We start from the raw sequence: 19260 nt of genomic DNA, 5'->3' as shown, positions 1-19260 counted from the left end.
TTGGTGAAAAGAGTTTGAGAACCACTGGTCTAAGGTTTTTCAACCATCTCAACAATGTGAACTGTTAAATAATAATAATATTATTCTGAATGACAGTGGGACATTATTTCACCCATTATCATTTCATTTTTTTGTACATATGTTGTTTAAGAGGGCGAGGCAAGGGGCGCAGTAGGTAGTGCTGTTGCCTCACAGCAAGAAGGTCGGTGGGTTGCTGGTTTGAACCTCGGCTCAGTTGGCATTTCTGTGTGGAGTTTGCATGTTCACATGGGTTCGCGTGGGTTTCCTCCGGGTGCTCTAGTTTCCCCCACAGTCCAAAGACATGTGGTACAGGTGAATTGGGTAGGCTAAATTGTCCGTAGTGTATGAGTGTGTGTGTTGATGTTTCCCAGAGATGGGTTGTGGCTGAAAGGAAATCTGCTGCGTAAAAACTTGCTGGATAAGTTGGCGGTTCATTCCGCAGTGGCGACCCCGGATTAATAAAGGGACTAAGCCAACAAGTAAATGAATGAATGTTGTTTAAGACACTTCCATTTAATAAGATTTCTCTTTACATAATATCAATTTTGCAATTTTAAGTCAATGCAGGTACCAAATGTCTCTCCTTTAGAATATGATTATAAAATGTAATTTATTTTAGATTAAATAATATTTATTGTCATGGTCTATGTGTTATTAAATGTCCCAAAATTTTACTCCTTCATGTGATCGAAGCATAATTTTCAAATTAGAGAGCTGTGCTGAGCACAGTTCACCACAAGGGAGCGGTAGCTCTTTAAATATTGCCAATGTGACTGTGGTCAAAAATAATAAAATAACAAACTAAATATTGTTGTTAATATAGTTGCAATACGCCAGCAGTATTAGAAAATGTACACAGTAACAGATGAAATATGTACAAAATACCACTGAATAAAGGATGACCCTTTTAATCCATAAAAATATGTTAAATTAATAAATTTTGTTGTAACGGTAGTAATATTAAAGCGAGTAACTGATGGTGGAAACAGAAAAATAATAAGAATTGCATGTAAGATTCAGCAAGTAAAATGCTGCGAGTAACTGTTATAAGAGTTTCAGCATCAGTGAAGGAATTTCATTAGTTTCAGCTCAGCCTATTGTTATTCACAAAGGGCTTCTTGAGTTTTGTGGTGGTGGTTTTTGGTTTTTGGTGGTTTGTTGAAAAGCCGTCATAGTGTGTCGCTTGTCACGTGAACAATAGGAATGCTTGAGCAACTTCCTCTCTGAATTTAATTCCAGTGAACATCATAGCCATCTGATCTAGATCTGACGGTTAACTGTGGCTGAAAACAGCTGTTGTTCTAACAGAATTTCATTTCATGCCTTTGCATAAAATAAGACAGATATGAGACAAATTGTCAAAAGCACCACAGTAAAAAGTTTATTTTTTACTGAAAATAATTTTGAAAAAAAAAAAAAAAAAAAAAAATATATATATATATATATATATATATATATATATATATATATATATTAATAAATAATAATAAAAATGGTAATGTATGTCTGAACAGAGTGAAACAAAGCACTAAAATCACTGAAATGAACTGTATTGTTCTCTCACCATCAGTATACCCATTTTCCTAAAGCTGGACAGGATTAAAAGGTGCCTTAGTCATACAGTCATAGTCTTGTTTTTGATAATAAATGTTTAAAAATAATCCTGAAAATAATTCAGGATATGTGAACATAACAGATTGTTAGTTGTGGACTTGGCTGAAAATTTCAGAGCAGGGTGAGTTTGTCGTCTGTGAGTTCAGAGCAAAAGTGTGTTGTGATTTCTGATAACTCTCATTTTGCTGCAAGGAACCTCTGAGAAATAAATGAGTATCTTTGAGTATAACATCTCATAACAAAGAGGAATGTGGACATATAAGTCATTTTATTGTGACATAATGAAAGCGAGTGGGATGTTGTGTAAAGTGTGCCTATTTTCATGCATCTGTTCTCCCTCTATCTCTCTGTCTGTTTTCTGTGCTGAGTCATTAGAGCTTTCTTTACTGATGGATGTTTTCAGACAGTCCTCTTTTTCCTTTACTTTAGACATGCAAAATAAAAGATGCATCTTAGCAGAGTTATGTTATCAGTAATTTTCTGCCCTTTTTACATGCTGTTCATGGTTCTATAAACTGATAATTTAGGAATATGTGCATTTGTAAAGACAAAAACATTAAATGACACCAGAGCTTTCCTCAGAACTAGATTTTCAGCACTTTAGGTGCTAGATTTTCAATCAGGTTTAGTTCAGGATTCCAGCCTACCATTTCATAATTTCAGTATTTAGTTTCAAGCAATCACTTTACCTTTTTTTTTTTCCCAGTTTAATGATTACGATAAGGGTTCCTCACTTACGATAAGGCCCCGTTTACACTAGTGCGTTTTAGTTTTAAAACGACGTTGTAGAATGAAAACGATCCGCGTCCACACTCGCGTTTTACCCAGCGTTTCTGAACAGCTCTCCGTCCACACCAAAACGCTGAAAACGCACATCACGTGACCACACACACACTCTCGGCAAGCACTCCAGCATTTCTACCCAGATGAGAGCTCTGCTTGTCGGACTGCTTATCACACATCTCCCGCTGGATCTAATCTCACTATATTTGCTAAACGTGATATTTCATTCATGTTGTTGTCTTTATCTAACGACATAGGCCAATTCCCTGACTTTGGTCATTGGAATCTATTAAGTTACTTGTTCACGGGTAACATGTTTTGGTTAAGCGCAAAGATAAGTTAATGATTAATCCAGGTACATTGACTGATCGCTTGCCTTTATTTCCTACAATGTATAAACTTATTGTATGTTATACTTTTATAATTATCGATTATTAAAACTGATATTCAGCAAAAGAGAGGCTGTTTCGTATTTTCACTGAAATTGAAAGGAGGCAGTTGTTATAGGCTCCGTTTTGTTATAAATATCCACACAGTGAAGATGACGCTCATATATGCAGCACGACGCCTCAACATTTCTGCTGTCTGTTAAGTTTTCTAATATTAAAAAAAAGGGGCAGTTCCTTAAATCATGTTTACATTTTAATGTTGAGAAATTTAAACAACGTAGCCAAGGTGATGTGAATGAAGTTATAAAGTACACTGTTCCCTTTGAAGATTTACGCATGTCCTCGGTATGTTTTCCATATCAAACTGAGAAGGGGAAGACTGCAGCCTTGATCAAACTTGCGAAGTCTTAACTTACAAGAAGAGGATGCGAGACTGAACTGTGTGTGGGCTACTTAATATTGAGGAAAAGCCCCAATCAGATAGGCGAACGTTTGCAGCCCCGCCTCCGTTTTCAGATGTCTCCGTCTTTCCCCATCCACACTGAGACGGAGCAGCAGCGTTTCAGAAAGAAAACGGCCTCTCCAGCGTTTTCAAAAAGCTCCGTTTTCGGCGCTCGAGAACTCCGGCGTAGTGTGGACGGATGGCGTAACCGTAGCAAAACTTATGCGTTTTCAAACTAAAACGCACTAGTGTAAACGGGGCCTAAGTTGAACTGGGTGATTTCTCTGTCAACACAACATGCTGTGTTGAGCCAAATGGCCATCAAGAATCTCTGCTTACTCATTCATTCATTTTCTTGTCAGCTTAGTCCCTTTATTAATCCAGGGTCGCCACAGCAGAATGAACCACCAATTTATCAAGGACATTTTTACACAGCAGGTGCCATCTCTGCAAAACATCCACACAGACACACTCATACACTACAGACAATTTTAGCTTACCCAATTCATCTGAACCACATCTCTTTGGACTGTGGGGGAAACTGAAGCACCCAGAGGAAACTCACACGAATGCAGGGAGAACATGCAAACTCCACACAGAAACACCAACTGACCCGAGGATCAAACCAGTAACCCAGCAACCTTCTTGATGTATTCTTGCTGACTACTTACTGCGCCACTGCGTTGCCCTCTCTGCTTACTGGACAAGCTAAAATATCGAGGTCACTGCCTAGTCCTGTTTAAAATAATTAAACAACAGAAATAAACCAACAGTGCTTTTGGGGCATATTTCACAAGGTGTTTGTGTGTGCATAGATATGTGTATGATTTGATTATTTGCATCATAAAAATCCTATATATACAAATACACATTATATAATTTTTTTTTAAAATATAATACAAAAAATATATTTCATTACATTATGTAATTTTTTAATCATTAAATTACAAATATGTATAAATATCTCTAAATAGATTAGCTTTAAATATGTTCTATATCAGATTTTTGTATATGCCACACTTTACATATGACTTTTGTGGCAATTCTGATGATGAACTTAATTTGGTTATGTATTTTTTTAAATAAATAGATGTATGTAGAGTAGACTGCAATTACATTAATTACAGACAAATATCACTGTGTGCTGTGACTCAAGGCAAGGGCCATGTTTACTTCTGATTATTTGAGTCACAGTTATAAGAAATGCATAACTTGGATGTCAGCTGGATGTCAGAAGAGCTTCTCATTGGCTCTGATGTGAGAACTATTTGCATTGTTTCATCAAATACTTCACTCTCTTTTTGGACAATGAACTTGTTTGTATATACATTGCAACATATTTTTCGAGCTTCAGCACTGTAAGTGACAGCCTCATGTTTTGTCAGACACATGTGCTGTCAGTATAAGCAGCAGTGCCTGCTAGGTAACATGTGGCATACATGGTGGCTGAACATCATCAAATGACGAGCGACTAAAAAAAGCACAGATAATAACAACAACAACAAAAAAAACTGCTGTTACTGTTCTTGCTATTCTATCAGAACTCACTTCCACCTGCCTTTCACATCTGGTTAACATGTTCATGTTCAGTTTACACCGTAAATTTGCAGATTAACCATATTTTTGTTTGCATTTAGGTCGTTTGTGTGCTTTTTGCAAGTGACAACTTTTCTGTTATAGAACTTCATGTTTAATAGAAATTATTTTGTTTTATTGAAGCAAAACTGGGTGTCACGGTGGCTCAGTGGTTAGCACTGTTGCTTCACAGTACTACAAGAAGATCGCTAGTTTAAGTCCCAGTTGGGCCTGTTGTCATTTCTGTGTAAAGTTTGCATGTTCTTCTCGTGTTGTGGATTTCCTCCAGGTGCTCCAGTTTTCCCACAGTCCAAAGACATGCAGTATAATTGAATTGAATAAACTAAATTTGCTGTAGTGTGTGAATGCATGTAAGAGTGTATGGATGTTTCCCAGTAGTGGATTTCAGCTGAAAGGGCATCCACTGTGTAAAAGTGGTAGTTCGTTTGGCTGAGGTGACTCCTGATAAATAAAGAGACCAAGCCAAAGGAAAATGAATGAAGGAATGAATGAATGAAGCAAAACTTGCAAATATGAAATAAAAAAGTTTGCAGTTTTGGAATCTCGGAGAGCAATAATTCATTTTAAATCAAATAAATGGTTAAACAAATAACAAACTATTTTTAAACTCAAAATTGATCACACTTGTTGTTCCAGAATGTGTTACTGTATTATGGAGAAGTGAGTTTTCACGTGTAATGTATTAATCACAGGCTACTTATAGTATTTAACACACATGTTGGTTTTATGGAGACATTCTATAGTAGTAATTATTTAATTTATTGCTTCATCAATCTAAATAACATGCATGCTTTTTAGATTTTACAATTTTCAGGTGCATTAAACTTCTCATATGCCCCCTGTTAGTTGTATAATTTTTAAAGCCAAAGCCAACTCCCAAGAAAGACATTCACAAAGTAATACAATTTATGATTGCACACAGATAATAAAGTAATAATTTAATTTATTTATTTTTATTTAGGATTTACACAAAAATATAATAATTATTTTGATATTTATTTATTTATCTATGTTAAAGAAAGGCCCAAGATTTAATTTAACTTTTTTTAGATATGCATTTTTTTTTTACATTCCAAATAAGCTATATATTTTTTGTGATTCTAAGCACAAGTTAAGATTCAAACAAGTCTGCTGGTATCTTTCAGGAAATTTACATTTTTTTACATGCTTTAAAGGGTTAGTTCACCCAAAAACCCCAAAACTCCTAATACCTTCATCCTCCATTGGAGCAGAAATTAATATATGCTATATTAAATCTGTAAGCTCCTTCATTCTCTATAGACAGCAATGTCACAAGACAAATATATCTTATTTACCTATATACATAATTTCAAAAGTTATTGTCAAAAAAGACCACATGTCTTCAGTGGTTTAATGTGAATATTGTGAAGCTACAAGAGGCACACTTAAAAAAAAAAGAACAACTTCATTTTTTATTTATATTACAGTTTCTCCTCAGTCTCCTCAGTGTTATTATAGGGCACATTGTGCAGAATAACATTTAATTTTATTGTATTTCACTAAGGATTATGAGCCATTTTTCTTAGGGGACAAAAAAAAGTCTCCTCAAGGTAAAACATGCATTTGGTGCAATTCCCAAGATGATGAACACCAGGCATGCAACCACACACATACACACACACACACACACACACACACACACACACACACACACACACACACACACACACACACACACACACACACACACACACACACATAACTTCATACTGAATGTCCAAGTCTATCCACAGGCTGTTTGCTTTAATGCAGAGTCACATTAGATTTCCGTAAGGTGTTAAATGACCTTTTGGATCAGACTCCTCTGGGTCTTTCTGACCGTACTAGCTCGTCTTTTGCATTTCTTATGATGTAAGTAAATATTAACAATGTATATGACTTGTACACTCACTGATAGTAATGTGAAAACAGTAGGTGTGCTTTGCTAAATAAAAAGCCCCAGCAAAAATGTATTTTATATTATGCAGTTTTTCTTTGGGTACCTTCAATATTTACACACACAGACTCACACTGACAGAGCCGGTATGTTGGATTACACTCTTGGACAAGCTGGTGATCTCTTTGATGTGGTAACAGCGCTTGCATGCTAAAATATGAAGAGACGAGTGGAGGAGAAGAATAGGGGGATTGTGAGAATGAGAGACCGCTTGCGTCAAAAGCTTAATCTAAACAAACAACAACAAAAAAATGAGCGTAATAAAGAAACAGCATGAAGTTCCCTGCTTTCCCTCATGCTAATGAATAGTAATGACTCTGTGATTTACAATATCTACTTTTATGACACCCCTTCAGAATAATAATGCAGCTGAAAAATGCACGCAACATACAATTAGGAAAGAACCATTAATTATTTAAAGGGATAGCCTGGAAATAAAAAAAATTGTTGTTTGTTTACTCACCCTCAGGCCATCCAAGATGTAGGAGACTGTTATCCTCTAGAAGACTGTTAAAGGTTTTTAGATGAAACCGGGGTCCTTTGTTATTCATAAAATGCTAGTCAATGGCTATCGGCACTTTAAGAGTCGAGAAAATAAAAATGGATAAAGGCAACTCAAAATAATGCCTTTGGCTCCTCACCTTACATTGCATTCTTATCCAGTAAAAGGATCTGTTTGAGGAATGCAGTTTGTTTACAAATGAGAGGGGGACAAACATCGTCAACTATCTCGTCATATGTTTTATACATGAGTGCGCTTCCAGCCACAACCCAATACTGGAAAACACCCATACACTCTCGCATACACACACACACTCATATACTATGGAAAATTTTGTTTACCCTATTGACCTATAGTGCATGTGTTTGGACTGTGGGGGAAACCAGAGCACCCGGAGGAGACTCCAAAATTGGTCCAGCTGGACTCGAACAAACGACCTTTTTGCTGTGAGGTGCACTCAGCAACCGTGCCCCAAACAAATATGTTCTGTTTATAAAATTTGTTCTAACTTGTGTTTTTTGTATGTTCCCACTTACATAAACAGTAAGATTATATGATTATTAGTGTGATTATATGATTGATAACCAGTGATTTGAATTAGTAGAAAGTTATAATATATACTATTATTGATAATAAAGTAAATTTTAATGAAAATATGAAAAGACTATATGGGACAGGACAACAAAGACTTTATTGTCTGCGGAAATTAGCAAAGTTTAATATTGATAGGACTCTGATAAAGGCCTATATGGAATCCATTTTAGCCTTTTCATTGATTTGTTAGTTTGCTTCTTTAAAAGTAAAACAGAAAAACTCGCTGTCTCAAGTTTTAAATACCTGTAGTAAAGTTTTCTTTTGTAAGTTTTCATTATTTGTATGAAAGCCAGTTGTAAAAGAAAGCCCATCAGATTACATCTGATTTGCCCCATCCTCTTTTTAAATATTTGCACTTTCCTCAGTATTGGTATAGGTTTCCTTTGGCTAGGACCAACAGATAAACATTTTCATTTGTTCCTTGTGTGATTTCTTTGAATTTTAATAGGAAGAGGTAGTTCCCATTTTTAGTACTAATAATTTTGTTTAATGTTTGTCTTAAAGGACCATGAAACCCGCTTGTTTCAGCAGCGTTTTTTTACCCCTCTACTTTGGAAAAAGTAAGGAAAGTGGGCGTGTCCAGCTCTGTTTAGCGGAGAGTGTCGGAGGAGGGGAAAGAGGAAAGGTCTGTAAAAATTTGCATAAAAATGGTAGTGTCGGTTTGGGCACACGCTGATTTTCACAGAGGCAAAACAAACACACACACAGGGGAAAAAGACAGTGACTGTGTTTACATGGACATCAGTAATAAAATTATTTGTCAAATTATTAAATGGTGGACTTTAACTGCAGTTTGGAACTTTCATTCAAGAATTTCATTCATGCCCCTCGTAACAAATTAGATATTTGATTTGAGGAATTGCTGGAAGCGTGTTCTTTTCATGCAATGTTTGTTACCGCAAGGCAAATGAGAGAAAAAAAAACCCTCCGCATTTCTCGAAAACTTAGATGCACTTGGAAGGTAGCGTCAGAAAGCTGTGTGTGTTATTCCTGTCACAAAATGCGGCGAAAATCCTACATGACGGTAAGTTGTGGTGCTTACATGTTTACACTCGGAGAGCAGCATTACAGCAGATTTTCAGTCCATAATATTGTAGTGATGTTAAATGTACGGTAAACTTTATTAACTTAGAAATCACTAAGGACTAAGGTCCGTCTTTAAACGCTGAAAGAGTACTGCTGACCATACTAACTAACTTTGCCATCTGATCAAACAAACAAAGACCACTAGTCGCTCACTTACCAAATCTGTAGAGACAGGACAATCAACACCAATTGGAGCCACCTCTTTATTAAAAGGAGATGAGTGGCAAATCCGGAATTCACCATTTCCAGATGAGAAAAGCTCTTGGGTAAAAACGTTCCTCAGACTTGTATTTCTGTCGAGCATCGCATGCACTGTAATCCACACGTGAGTCCAGCTGCGCTCTCATAGAGGGAAAATGAAAACAAAACCTTAACTTCAGCAAATTATAAACACAACACTGTTGACCCGTATCTCCAAACAATTCATGTTCTCCCGCTTTGCAACACAATGTGGCGTCTCTCTGCCGTCTGAACACTGTAAAAGGAAAGACAATCTTCGAAGCTATCATGCATATTAATGAAGTTGCACCGCATACACAATAGAGTGTGCTGATTGGTTTGAACCAAGTCTTTCTCATGCATGAATGAAGCACACTCAGAGACGTAATAAGGTATTCCGAGGTACAGATCACCAGTCTACACGCTGCAATACACGCTAAGATCTCATGGCCGTGACGCAGCTTCAAAAATTAATTTCAAACCGGAAGTAGGAATTTGCTAGAAATAACGCACAAACAACCAATTTTAACTTTTTGGTCAATATTTTGTGTGGCCATCACCATTTTCCAGCATGGTTTTAATTCTTTTGGGCATGGAGTTGACCAGAGCATCACGGGTTGCCACTGAAAATCTCTTCCACTCCTCGATCACCAGCCTAGAGCACCAGTTCAGCTTGGTCTGGCCCTGAAACAATTAATGTCGCATCTTCAGGCTATCCTGCGTTTCCTCCAGAGTTTCATGCAATTTCGGGTGTTTCATTTTTAATATTTAGACTTTAACTGCAGTTCACCAGTTCACTCTCATTCAGTTTCATTCAGGATGTTTTAATGGAATTTGATACCGTATGGCGAACAGAAAGAACAACTTCGGCATTTCGGGACTTGCGTGGCCATTTAAGATAATCAAAAATCGCTGCTTACATGGTCGACTCTTGATCAGTATTATCTTAATCATCAAAGCTGAGTATTGGTGTCCATGTGAATGAAAGTGCCAGATGAATTCGCAAAACATTTCTCTGCCCTTAAGCTGCATTCCTTAAATGTTTCATTAAGTTTGATGTGTTTCCCCCCTTTTGTAAAGCGTCTGCTTCATGTTCCTTTATCAGAATCCTTGCTTGCTTACTTCATACTTCAATACTTGCTCCTTACTTTAGAATGCTTAGTTTAAGCAAATTAGATGAACGCAATCGTGCTTGTTGTTGAATCTGAAGGGATCCCTCTCGCTCACCGGCACTGCACGCTTTGTCTGTGTGTGTGTGTGTGTGTGTGTGTGTGTGCATGTGTGTGTTTAATTGTAGTCCACTCAGAATCCAACATGGAAAGCAGTTTTGTTTGTTATTGGCATGGATTGTTTTGAAATTTAGGGCCCTTACATGCTTGTGTTTTTACTTCTGTGATAAATATGGCATTTCGTGATTAATCATGATTAATTACAAAAAAAGGTGTGATTAATCACGTTAATTTTTTTAATCATTTGACAGCCCTAATATATATATATATATATATATATATATATATATATATATATATATATATATATATATATATATATATATATGGTGTAAAATTATTATGCTGCAGAACAAATTGCCCCAAAAGGGAACAATAAAGTTTACAGTAATGGTATAATCATGTGTATGCATATAAAAAGAAAAGCTGACTTGGACTTCTTAAATAATGTTTGATATGGCATTCGCACAACAGGAAACTTGTTCATTTCAAAAATATCTTGTGATATATATGCACATAGACTATTAAAATGTAATATATGAAGTTCACACTAAATAAAATAGCTACACTGTTAACAATTTTTGTAAATTACATCGGATTTAACTGTTATATGAACTGAATTTTACTTTAGGACAGTTATGTTGTGTGTTAATGTATAATTTGCATTTTGAAAGTTACTATATATTTTACAGTAAAGATATACAATGCTGTAAATACATATGTAGCAAGATAAACTAGAGTGCTGTACTGTAAATTTAAATACATTATTCTTACTGTAATTGATTTACAGTAAGTTACTGTAGATTTTACAGGAAAATTATTAACCGTGTACTTGCCATTTCATAGTAAATAGTTGTACTTTTGCAAATCCTATTCCCAGTGCATAAGACATTTGTTTAGAAAGTTTCACATGAGAAGCTAACATGCATTTGAAATTAATGAATTTTAATGAGAAACAGAAAATGTCTTCTTGAAGTCACATTATAGTCACTAATTGTATCCCTCAAAACTAATTTTATTATCAAAATAACATGTTTAAATGTAAATGTTTTTTTTTTACATATAAATATATCTTAAGTGTGAATATAGGATGAGTTTGTGTGGATGTTTCCCAGAGATGGGTTGTGGCTGGAAGGGCATCCGCTGCGTAAAACCATGCTGGATAAGTTGGAAGTTATTCCGCTGTGGCGACACCGGATTAATAAAGGGACTAAGCTCAAAAGAAAATGAATGAATGAATATAGCTTGAATATATCTCCCCTATACCATATATGGATTCATAAATATGCTAATTAGTCCCCGCCTCCATTCAGTCACACCAGGTGAACCTAATACATTTTTCACTCAGTTCACTGAAGGAGTGAATGCTCCTCAATGGCAAGTGGCAGTCTTGGACTGATGGTAATCTCTATGCCAGTCATTCCAATTTCAAGAGTGAATTTATTTAAACTCTGAATGGATCATAGCCTTAGTGAACAAAGAGCGCTCTCCACTAAAAAGGTCAGTCATCTTAGTTCATTACATTCTCAAAGAGTTCAAATGTAATCAATGACAATTTACACTGAACAATGAATCTGTTATTTACCTTGAGTCTACAGTTTGTTTGTTATAATGAGCAGGTTTACAAACATGCAAAACTAAAACTGTGCTTTGATTGGTGAGGAAATTATGGGTAATTTAAACACTTAAACATTTCTGATTGGCTATTGTGTTCAGTATATCGGCAGATATATCTGAATGACTACATTGCCATGTTGTTAACAGAATTAAAAAAAATGTTTTTGAGAGTGCAGATAAAATGCACTGGAACATTTGGCAAATCCATTTAGGCAGTATCATATTATTACAGCCTCAAATGAGTGTGTTTATGACCAGTGTATTATTAGCCTTTGGCTTGACTACGCTGTCAAACAGTACATAATATGTTGCTATAATGACACACAAAGCTCCCGTTGTCTTTTCCATCTTTGAGAGCAAGCACCTAAAAAAAGTCAACAGTTTAAAATGTAGAAATGATCTGAACATCACTGAAAGTCAGTGGAGATTCACGTGGTTTGTCTTTTGCCCTGACATAAATGATGCTAAAATTACTCACTTTTTTACCTAAGGTGAAAGATTTTAAATATTCTGTAAGCAAAAATTGCAGTCCACATTTACTAATAACAGGGTAAATGATTCTAACTGCTCTGGTTTCTCAAATGGGCATTGCAGTGGTGCAGTGGGTAGCGCTGTCACTTACAGCAAGAAGGTCTCTGGTTCGAGCCTCGACTGGGTCAGTGGGCATTTCTGTGTGGAGTTTGCATGTTCTCCCTGTGTTTGTGTGGGTTTTCTCCGGGTGTTCCGGTTTCCCCTGTGTTATAGGTAAATTGGGTAAGCTAAAAAAAATGTCCATAGTGTATGTGTGTAAATGAATGTGTATGGGTGGTTCCCAGTGATGGGTTGCAGCTAGAAGGGCATCTGCTGTGTAAAACATGCTGGATAAGTAGGAAGTTCATTCCGCAGTGGCACCCCCGGAATAATAAAAGGACCAAGCCCCCCCCCAAAAAATGAATAAATGGTTTCTAAATCATTAATGGAATTAATTTAAGTAGATTAAATGTAAAAACAATACAAAAATGTAAAATTTAAACATTCAGAATTGTGTTGTTTCAGCTCATTTTGAATGCATAGTTTGAACAAGCAGGAAAAGTCATTCGTGTCACAGTCGGGTCTTTGGTGTGGAGAATGGTGTGTGTACCACTGAGACACAGGGGTAGTTGTGTTGGTCCCAAATGAAAACACTCCAAGAGGAAATCCCGAAAACAAATCCAGAAAACAGGATTCATTAAAAAAAAGGTCAACTTAGATTCTTCTCAAAAATGAGGTAGCAAAACAGACAACGTAGGTTCTTCTCAGAATGAGGTATACAAACTTTTTTAACAGTATAATAAACATGTAAATGAAAATTTCACGAGAGGAGAAAACAAATAATGCAGCCAGCAACAGGAAAAATAAAACCAGACCTTACTAGACGTAGCTTAAGAGAACGCAAGGCAAGTTCACCAGGGATGACTCAAGTGACAACTTTAATACACAGGCTGGAACAAGTCCCAGGTGATCAAAATTAAGTAAACAAGAACACAAGAGAAATAACAAAGGCAGAGGGGAAACACAGGGACCTCTAGGGGAATGGAGACAAAATTGCAGAGGGTGACCGTTTGAGTATGGAAAAATTGCCCTGTGTTGGAAACTGCATGAGGATAAGAAAACAATGACACAGACAGTAAAAGATATGGTAGTATCCGTGATGTCACCCATAGGTTTCTGAAGAGCACAAATGAAGCTACAAGTAGGCTTGGCCAACACTGCAATTTTGTTCGCCCGTCATCGCACCATCTGAGGGTTACCAAAAAAGGGCAAAGAGGCAAAGCATGAGTGGAGCTACAGATGCCTGCTAGCATTTTGCTTATAGATGGGCTTTTCTTTGTTTGAAATTGGTATTGCTTTATTTTGAGCATCCCTTTAACAATGTGTTGATTATTGCAACTACATGCCAACTAAATGTTATTGTTAAATTTAGGGTTAGTGTAAGTTGAAAGGGACTTGCAAAATTTCTTCAGGGGAATGTCTGTTGTAGGGCGATGCATACAGTTTAATATGTTTTAATGGTAATTATTTTGCATGTACAGTAGTTGCAATGCAATTTATAGTCAACAATATGTGCAATTGGGACCATCAAAATAAGGTGATGCAGATAACTTTGATAATTATTGAATGCTATAAATAAGATAAACACATTTGGAAAAAGATGAGCTTGAGCATATAGGATCAGTTAATGGAGTTCAATAAATATAGACACAGATTTGGACTGGTGTGGTTTACATGCTAAAGAAACATCACAGTTGTTGGATCAACATATGTGAGCAACATCTGCTCACATATGTTGATCGGTTGATACGTTGAACATCTTTCTCCTGAAATTCTATTTATAACACCACTTTCTTTCAGTCTTCTCAAGAAGTGCCTGCATCTTTGTGTGTTTGTGCGCTGTATTCAAAAGCCAGTACCAGTAGACGCTCAGTGTCAATGAGCATCAAAACAAACAGTCTGTTCTCACATAATTTCTCCTTTTCAAACATACTACTCAGAAAAGTACAGTGCCATTACTTTTCCATTAGTTAAATCACACAGTTCCATTACTTGTATCACATTGTTTGTGTGTGTTTGTGAGTTTTGGTCCAGTCTGACATAGACCTTCTGACCAAATGTATTTTGAAGAAAAAGAACATTAAATGAAACTGCCATAAAAAATACATCTTTGTTAAATAAGTCGAACATTTATTAAAGGGGTATTAAATTACATTTTGAAATTAAATTAATTGATTAGAAATCTCAAACTAACAGTATTTGTTTCAGCATTAGTAATGCTCATTTGTAAATGCCTTTTATTGTTCATCGCTCATTCTTGTGCATTCATAATACATTTGCTCATATTATTACAAAGCCATGACAATATTGAACATACTTCACTTGGACCAAATTGAAACATGCTCTAGTGTGTGTGTGTGTGTGTGTGTGTGTGTGTGTGTGTGTGTCTGTGTCTGTGTATGTGACTCTTGTATAGTGGACAAATATTAAACAAATGTCATTCACATACTCAACATTTATATTTTCACTGATTGTATTTTAAAGGGCACCTATTTTACCTTTTTTACAAGATGTAAGATAAGCCTTTGGTGTCTCCAGAATGTGTCTGTAAAGTTTCAGTTCAAAATACCCATCAGATTATTTATTATAGCCTCCTGAATATGCCCATTTTGGTGTCTGATTACAGTGTAGCTGTTTTTGTAGGCTGTAAATTTAAATGCAAATTAGCTGCTTTCTTCCCGCCCACCGCCCTCCTGCTTCCCATTATGCCTCATATGAACAGCACAGTTATAGAGACAAACTCGCATGAAGTTAAAATACAGCTCGTAGTCAAAAATAAGTACGTTTATTTGATGTATTTGTGGTGGAGTTTATTCAAGCCTTTCTGAAATGATAAGTCTCACACAAATGCTGTACACACACACACACACACACACACACACACACACACACACACACACACACACACACACACACACACACACACACACACACAAACACACACATATTAGTGTTTACTGACACGATGTGATTTAGATTGCAATTTTACTGTCTTTATTACAAACATGCTCTGTTTTAAAAACATTTTAAACTTATACAAATTTTAAAAATCACAGAGAGTTGTAATAGATAATTTAATCCTAGTTTATTTGCAAAAAAAAGTTCTGTGGACATGTGTATACATGTTGTTATTATGGAGACATGGCACCTGCCAATCAAATCGTTGAGCAGGGAAAACCACACTTCTATGTCAAGTTGTGGTGGGCCTCAAAATCACTGGCATTTGGATCTTATTTCAATGTCAGGAAATTTCAAAAAAGAGACTTATTATGTTTATATCACTTAATATGACTGTGGACATACTATACATACAAACAGTTCTGTCCAAACAGTATACAAAAGTTGATTTTCATCATAGGTGCTCTGATCATAGGACCAATCTAAAAAATTGGGCCAAAATTAGGTAGATACTGTAGTTAACTCAAACTAGCTGTCAACAAATGTAGATTTGTATATCTGCGTACTTATTTCAATATTGCTTTAACGTATCCTTTACAGCATCGATTATGTAGTTTAATCAAAATCTAGTCAGTTAAATAGACCTAACAAACGGTTGTTGAGTGCGTGAAGTGTCCAACTTTCAACCCTTTTAATGGTTGAATAAGTGCATCATCCGGGTACTTAAAGTGCACTTAATCTTTTAAGATTTTTAAAATTTGTTTGTTTAAATTTAGCTTATGTAAACTGTTTGCAACCACTTACCTTATCCTCTAATTTTTATTAATTGAATAATGCCAAGAATGCAATGCGATTCAAGTACAACAAATGCAAAGAACATTTCAAAGGCTAGGGGAGATATAAACAATATCACAGGATTACATTAAACGATACAGGCTTGTACAATTCACAGAGCTTTTAGATTTTTTTGAGGGTAACATGGAATCAATATATTGCTTCCCCTAATTTTTAAAGGCAATAACATCTTGATTTTTACCTGAAATTTTACATTTATAAAAATGAAATTTAGCCATTTAATGGAAATTGAAATGGAAAAATAATTTGGAAATTAATACACAATGCATGGGTCTTTTTGTCTCTAGAGTTCTCAAAAATTCCTAAAAGAACATTTTTCCAATGTAATCTAATATTTTCATCAATAATGACTTAAAAAAAAAGAGTAAATACAATTAAAATTTTTTCAGAGAGTCATCGGTAGGCCCACACAGAATCTGCGCTTGCAGAAATCCACAGATTTTTAGCCCATCATTGAGTCTATGTATTTACTTGTGTAAATGTGTGTAGATTAATATTTATCTAGTTTGTTAATTCATTTTCCATTACTATTATTGTGATATAATAATATTAAAATGTTCATATGATTTATTTACAACAGTTTAAGTAGTATTTAATATTTTCTGTCTTTTAGTAGAGATATTATATGACAGACCTGTTTGTTTATCAAATAAGTGGATCACATTGGATTTGCATTGTAAACATGAAACCACCAAACCACCAAAATAAATATAAAAAATGCATAATTTGAAGAAGTTTTTAGTTATGATACTCCTAAAATTATCACGCTTAAATTCGCAGAATTTTTGCAAAATTCTTTGCAGAAATAGCAAAAATGTCTGCAGATTCTTTCTTGCCTTTGTCATTGGCGCTTCCACAAAAAATAAAAAAAGTGCATGAAACCACCATGATTTTAATATTTTTTCTTCTCCCTGATCTAGTACACTTTCTCTTACTTTTATTTCACTGGCCCTGCAGGTTGCTTAGGAACCCTATCAGATTAATTTCCTACCTTATCGAGTCGCCCTCCCAATTTCCTGTAGTCATGTCCCTCCCTCTGGCAGTCGGTCCCCTGGAGCCAGAGATGGTGTGAAGACGAAAAGAAAAAGGAGAGGATGAGGGCCAGAGTGTAAGAAAGAAGCGTGAAGCCAAAGAGACAGATGGAAAAATCAAGAAAAAAAAAAGCAAGAGAGCAGAGGGACAGGGAAATTGTTGTAGTATTTAAGTAGACACGCTATTCTAATTCTGTCGATGCTTTATTTTAGGCTGAAGTTGAAATTTTTAGAGAAAATTCTTTAGCTTTTAAAATGAGTGTGTATGCAATATATTCAGTACTGTACATTGATAAGATGCAGAATGTCGATTAATCGAGCTCGTCTCTATAGGCTTGGCTCATAATGTTAGTCTGATGTTTGATAGACAGGGTCATGACACAAGCTTTATAGGCTGAATCACGGGACCACCTCTATTTAATGGATATGGGGGTGTCCCATGTGTTTGCAGAGGTCTTTTAGTTTGAGGAGACTGTAATACTTCATTGTTGGATTTAAAAGAAAAGACATTTCACATTGACTCAGCTCTGCTGCCCAGGTTGAAGGTGTGGTGATTCATGTATATATTTTCCTGAAATAGTCTGTGGAATCATCCTTGTTCACTGGAGCGTATACTGAGACTGATCATGTGTTTTAGTTCAGCTTTATTTCAACTGCTCTTAAAGAAAAGGAATGCTGTCATGCATGCAGTGTTATCTGAATCAAGCTAATTTCATAGTATTTCTGTTTTAGATATTATGCAAAAGCATAGGATTTTCTTTTGGTAGCTGTTTCTTTTGTTTTTGCTTCACGTAAATGGTGTATCTTTCAAAATGTAAAACATTAATGAAGTATATACAGCTAAAGTCGGAATTATTAGCCCTCCTGTATATTTTTCTCCAATTTCTGTTTAATGGAAAGAAGATTTTTTGTCCCCAACACATTTCCAAGCGTAAGTTTTAATAACTTATTTGTAATAACTGATTTCTTTTCTTATTGTCATAATACCAGTACAGTGTTTTAATCTTTTTTTTTTCAGGATATATTCAGCTTAAAGTGTCATTTAAAGGCTTAACTAGAATAATTAGGCAAGTTAGGGTAATTGGGTAAGTCATTGAATAATGATTGTTTGTTCTATATTGAAATAAAATATTGCTTAAGGGGGCTAATAATTTTGACCTTAAAATGTTTTTTAAGGTAAAACTGCTTTTATTCTAGCCAAAATAAAACAAATAAGATTTTCACCAGAAGAAAAAGTATTATAGGAAATACTGTAAAAAAAAAATCTTGCTCTGTTAAACAATATTTGGGAAATATATATATATATAAAAATCACAGGAGGGAGAATATATTTGACTTCAGCTGTATATCAGTAGTTGCGTTTGTTTTCGTGCTCTAATATTCTGGTAAAACTGACAAATACAACTCAGAAGCTGTAGCAACTACAGCAATTTTTGATCTCTACCTGGATGTGAAGAGAAACTTCCACCAGTATGACAAAATATATTTCTGAAAATAAATCTAAAAGCTTTATTTCTATTTTATTTCTATTCATTTTATTTAATATGTCTTAAGCTTTAATGTATAGAGCTTGATACTTTAGCATGTTTTACAGTTTAATAATAATGCTTTTAAAATGAAGTTTAAAATGTCCAATAATCATTGTGCTACATTTCTGAGCTGATCATTTATATATTTATCAGCATGAAGGAGTACATCCTTCATAGATCTCTCTTTTAAATTAATATTTTCAATAGGATGCTTTACAATAATATATTAGTAATTGTGCATTAGACAAGTAAATATACCAAAACTGGAACTAATTCTAACAAAAAACTTATACTGTAAGATCACAGTCACAGTTTTATGTTGGTGAAA

Source organism: Danio rerio, chromosome 3 (assembly GCF_052040795.2).
Source record: "Danio rerio strain M-AB ecotype USA chromosome 3, GRCz13ab, whole genome shotgun sequence".
NCBI lineage: Eukaryota > Metazoa > Chordata > Actinopteri > Cypriniformes > Danionidae > Danio > Danio rerio.
This window is presented reverse-complemented; position numbering follows the sequence as displayed.